Raw genomic sequence first — 6,218 nt, 5'->3', positions numbered from 1 at the left:
GTTTGTTTTTTGTGGTAGAAGATGGTTTTCCTGGTTTATGTGAGAAACTCAGAGGTCTCTCTCAGGAATATTAGTGCAAGGAATAAAATTTCTTGCAGCATATCTACAGGAGAAATAACAGTTTTGACCTCAGGTGGTATTTCTCAATCCCTTTTATCACAACACTCATGGAATATTTTTTGGGGAAAAGGACCTTTCTGGACATTGCTACTGTATTGCACAAGCAATAATAACATTATTGGAACAATAAATAGAAGTTAGGTAATTTATAAATATATATATATATCTATTTCTTGCTTAATTTTGGGGATGTATCTAGCCACTGCAGTTATTTCATGTGCAATCAGTTGGGAAACTTGTGTCTAAAGGCCTGCATTTGCCAGTACCAACTGCTAATCCCTGGATACTGTATAACAAATTAATATGCAGTCACTGCCACCCAACTTGCCCTTTGGTCCATAAGTAATTGTCAAATGCTGAAAGCTACTGAATTTTCTTGCCATCTTTCTTGCAAGTTGCACTAGCACAGTTGCCATAGGTGCTGGAAGTTATTTCCTGGAGGCAGGAGCTGGATGGAAAAGCTGTGAGCAGCATTGTCCGAGTGCTTTCTTCCATAGGAGACTCGGATCAATGTGGAGGGGCACTGGTTACGTGTCCCTTCCTCCCTCCCTCAGGGAACTGGTAAAAAAGCAACAAAGAACCAGCAGAGAGGCAGATGTTGAGACAGGGCAGATTAACGGGGCCTGTCAGGGCATGGCCCCAGCTTTAAGTTCAATTTTGAAGGGAATTTCTTGCCACACACAGTGTGTAACTCTAAATCCCCTTGTTCCCTTCATATTAGCAGTATTGCAGTGCAAGTACCCATCATTAAGCTTTCCTTGGAAGTGAGGAGATAAAGCTGCCCTGGACCGGGAAGAAAGGCATGGATCAGACTTCTGGTCCCTGCACTTTATGCATGGCTAATTGTCACTTTGCCACTTTAATAAAACAGATGGTCTCTCTTAGAAGCTTAATGCAATTAGTGTAATACTTCAAAGGGCTGCTGCCCCAGCCACCATGCTGGAGATTGAGGAGTGTGTGATTGGAGGGTTATTAACCTTCTGTGATACTGCTTGGGGTTTTTTTCCTACTTAAGCTATAGAAAATCAAATACAGAAATGTCCCCTAAATCTTTCTCCAAAGTATTTTTGGATGCATATTTAGGTTGCTAAATCAGCCTCTCAAATCTAAAATGTTACACAAAAGAGCTCTGCCTGAGAAAAATCCTGTGAGGAATGATGGTGTAATTGAAGGCTGAGCTGCCAGTCACAGTTTTGGCCAGAGGATGTGTTACCTCCTCTGGGTTATGAGCCATCCTGACCCTCCCTAATGGCCATGTGGCTGCTTCTATTTCAGTCTTCCCTTGGTTTCTGCCTCCTGTAGCTTGACTCTTCCTTCACCCTAATTAAAGACTTTGAAGACTTGAAAATACCCAGCTGCAAAAGATTGCAATGGGAAGTATGAGGTGGAGAGAGGTAATGGAGTTGGTACAGCTCCATTTATATGAATCTGGGATAATGCATTGCTAAAAGTTGAGTGTAGTAATTAGAATACATTTTTGAGTTGTGCTGGTTCTACGGTCATGTTTTGCATTTAAATTCCTACTAAATGTAAATTTAGGAGTATTAATAGTTGCCTGATTAAAAAGTCTGCTCTGTTAACACATTTTAATTATAAAAAAATCTTGTAGTGCTGTGTAATTTTTTTGCCATCATATGTAGAAATAGATATCTTTGCCTTGATACACCTCAAATATATTTAATAATGATAAAGCACCCTGAAACACTTTCTGGAGTGTGAACTAAAGAAGGGAAATCATTGCTTCTTCTTAGTATTGTATAAAGTACATTGGAGTTCTAGGTCAGTGCTTATATCTTGATGTTTTTAACCCTGGTTTGATAGAGCAGACATTGTAAGCTCCTGGATATTGAGATTCTGTTCCTATTAATTGTTTGATGACAAACAAAGACAGGGTGGGAGTCATATTGGTATTTCCATCTTTATGTTATTCATTCACTGTTGTACATTACTGATTCCTTCTCAGCTTTTCCTGGTCTCCAAGTCTTCTCTGGTTTGAAAAGCTGCTTCTCACTTTGCAGTCACTGGTATCAACACCTGCAACTCTTTAAAGCTGTGTTTCTCTCATAATTGCCAAGCTCACAATCTGCAACCAACCTGGTAAGAAAATGTCAAGAGACAAGCACTCACCTGCAGTGTTCCCTGCTAGGGACACTTACCACCCTAAGTAAATCCTTAGTAAGTCAAGATCTACCTCAAATATTATTGGCATTTTTTGTGCTGAGATGATGTAACTACATTGAGTGAATCCCCAGAGCTGATGCTTTCAGTTGAGAATGACTCTGCCATGTGTTTATTCTGAACACAACGGCAGATTGACCAGGGCATTTCAGACTGCTGAGACCTGGGTGGAAGTAGAACACTATCCCCAGAGCCATCTGCTGTATTTGAGGCTATTTTGAGGTCAGTATCTTTATTCGGGAAGATGCCCAATGCTCTGCTTCAGAGTTTGTTTGTCCCTGATGTGTCTGAACACACTTAGGATCTCCTGGTCAGCCATGCCAAGATAAATTTCCTCTAAACCTTCTTTTACTCCTTCACAAGATTGACTGTGGCACCCCTGAGTCCTTGTCCAGTTTGTAGCTGAGCCAGGTTTGGTGCCAAGACTTTTTCACTTCTTGGTGCAGAGCTTGAGGAGATTGCATCTAACTCTGTCTTCCCACTTCCCTTGGGACAAACTGCTCCATGTTGTGTGGCTTTCCATGTGAATGCCCTGCAGCAGATGCAGTGTTTGCCACCTCTGTCAGTGATCTGGCTTCCTGAGTTTCTGTTTTCTCAGTCATGAAATTTGCAAACTTTGTAAACAGCATTTTTAGATTTTCTTAAATAGTTTAAAGTAATTGAAGAACATTTTAAGTAATGTACCTTTAAAGCCATTGCTTTATCAACCAAGTTTGTAATATTTTCAAATTAAAAAAGAAAATCAAACAGATAAATTTTTATCTGTTTTATCATACAGATTGTTTTCTCTATTTTGTGAAATTTTAAGACTGTAGAATGACTACATAATGCTTTATTTGTGTATCCTTGGAGTGGAAAACATGGGCAGACAGCTACCGGTCTTGTTTTAACTTTGACCAGTTCCTTCAGTATTAGTTCTCAGTATTTTCTCAGCCATTTGCTTTTTGATTACAACCCTCCTGGATTTCAAATTAGATGTATTTTTTTGTGATGAAGTGTTATGACACACACTTCTAGATGCTTAATTTCTGTCAGACTTTATAGGAGGCTCGTATGGAGTTTGTTTATTTAGGTTGACTTAAAAGAGCTCTGTCATCACTGCCCTGTCATTGTCGTTTTCCTTTTCTTGGCAGTCATCAGCTGTGCTGTGAGGAAACCACTGATAGAGATTGAGATGATAAATTGCTCCAGCTTATGACATTAGCATTGCACTTTACAGTTTTTTCCAATATTTTTGCTGGTGCTTCTCTCAGGTGGTTCTAAAAAGATGGTATTTGTGAACTTTGTGCTTCTATTTTTACCCCACAGGCCTGTACATGCTCCTTTACTCACTAGCAGCAGTAACACAGTGCTGTTGCCATCCAAAAAGGATCCTAATGTAAAGATACTGATTTCAGCCTCTTTTTGTGAAAATGGAAACTGGTTCTTTTTGTCAGGCTTGAAAATATATCTTCTAACATCTTTTTACTGTCTTTCCCTGTTGATTTTCTTAACCCTTTGAGGGATTTTGTTATGTAGAAATTTTGGAGATGATCCCAGGTACTTTATATTTTCCAGTGTTATGAAAAATTCATCCAGCTATTCCTTATGTAGAGGTATCATGCAGTTCCCAGTAGTCTACCCAGAAAACATCGAGTTGCTCTTCTCTTAGGCAAACTTTCTGTCACCAAAGGTCTTGCAGCAATTAGGACCAGGGGTGCCAGTCCCATTTCTGTTGCTTTTCTCATTTTTATTTTGGATATTTACATAAATTATCTTGTTTCTTCATGCTCTTTGTGTCACCTGAATTGCAGCCTTAATGCTCCCAGGTTCTATTATTTCATTCCACCTTGTGAATTTTGCAAGTTTCTGAAGACAATTGTGAGCAAAGATTTAAAAAGCGTAACAATGTATTGTGCAATTTCCACTTCTAAATATTATTTATTTGAAGCCTCACTCAAGGCAATTGACTGCTTCTTTGTGCCCAGTGTATGAACAGTTCCTGTGCTTCAGAGATCCTAATTCTGATATGACATTCCCTCTTGCCAAATGTGTTACAGTTTATTCTTCGTATTGAAATATTGATGTCCCAGAGCTGAAATGAAACCTTTGCTTACTCAAGTGTTTCAGGACCATGCTTGTTTGATTGTTGCATTACCTGCACAGCTTTACTTTTGCAAGCATTGTACTAATCTTCCTGAGACTTACTTCACACTGTGATTTTAAGTCCACTAACTTTGGCTTCCTGATAACTCTCATTAAAACTTGCTGGTTTTACCTCTATGTTCACTTCTTTGTACTGCTTTTTTTTTGGCTTACAGTCTTCTAGGTAAGCTGAGTTTTCTGCCAAAAATACAAACCCAGCAAATATTGCTGATAGTCTGTCCAGAGGAGGATGCATCAGACAGGAACAGGTCCGTGTGCACACAAGATCCTGATTTTCTTTCCAGCACAGCTCTTCCAGTGACATTAGGTAGTGGTGGAAGTAACAATTCATGCATCTGGTTTCAGACAGTTGGGGAAGTTTAAAAACACCGGAAAAGGAAAGCTAACGGTAACATCTGGCAGGATAAATTGCTGGATGGCTCCTTTGGCTTTGTCCTGATTCTGACACTGGTGATTTTACTGCAGTAAAACCTGACCCATGTTCTAAAAGAATTCAATTCATTCATTGGTATCAACATACTAATACAATACCAATATGAAACAACTAAAATTAAGCAATGGAATCTGGACTAAACAGAGAAGAGATGAACATGGTTTCATTTAGTCTATTCATAAAATTTATGTAATTTTTTCTAGCTTCAGTTGTCTGCACATAGAACTTTCTTCCATTTTTTTTCAAAATTTTTTAAAATTTGAAACTGATATTTTGGTTTGAAGAAACAAAATTTTCTGATTTTATGTTTTGCTGATTTCAGTCTCATAATGGGCAATGGTACCTAATTTGCACCAGTTTTAGCAAAGCCATGGAAGCCACCTCAGCCCAATTCTCACCATGTTGTCTATTATATGCACAGATAAGGTGATCAAAGATACTCATCTGTGCTGCCTTCTCTGTATAACACGGCACGTGTGCACCCACAAAAGCTGCAAAGCCTGGCCAGCTGAAGGAGATGAATGGCTATCACTGAGTCACATTACTTTCTTCATGCTGCCAGGTTTGCAAAATACCGCGTTTATGTCTGCGTTGGAGGGCACAGCAGCTTCTTGTTCAGACTTGAACTCACTTTTAGTGAAGACACTTTCTCTTCACAATGCAAGATTGAATCCTCTGGTTACTGGCACAGAGCTTTCCCCGATCTGTGCTTCAAACTCAGTGTGAATCCCTTCATTAGCAGAGGACAGATTTTTAATGTGTCCTGTAAACTTATTGAGAACTGGTAACAATAGCCATGATTCTGAAACTGACTAAAAAAATGTAGACAATAAACCAAGGTACATGAAGCTTTCAACCAGGTTACATTAAAAAAAAATATATAAAGAATTGGAATTTCATATTTATTTCATTTTCTAATATAAAAATTGTAATGTGATTTTAAAAATTATTTAATTGTTATGTGAGGTTTTAAGCACTGTGTCATTAGTGCTCACTTGGTGGAATGTTTCTTTCTTCCATTTACTGGAAAAAAATGGTTGAATGCTCAAGGCCAATTTTTCAGATATCACATATAGCAATCTCATCTTCTAATTACATCTTTAGTCCTTAACTACACTTGATTTTTCTTGCGTGAACTGTGTGTAGGCAAATTTGAATTTACAGCCACATTTAAATAATGCTTGTGATGAAAATGCCTGGAACCTTACCTACTGTAAGTACATACTATATATCCAATCTAACCTATTGTAAATATATACTCTGTACTATTGTAACTATATTCTATGTAATTGTGTAGCCTAACCTACATGTAACAATCATAACCTGAATTAAGTCATTCTAA

The sequence above is a fragment of the Cyanistes caeruleus genome, chromosome 10, assembly GCF_971803275.1.
Source record: "Cyanistes caeruleus chromosome 10, bCyaCae1.hap1.1, whole genome shotgun sequence".
NCBI classification, from domain to species: domain Eukaryota; kingdom Metazoa; phylum Chordata; class Aves; order Passeriformes; family Paridae; genus Cyanistes; species Cyanistes caeruleus.
The sequence above is the reverse complement of the archived record's forward strand: the minus strand, read 5'-3'. Positions refer to the sequence as shown.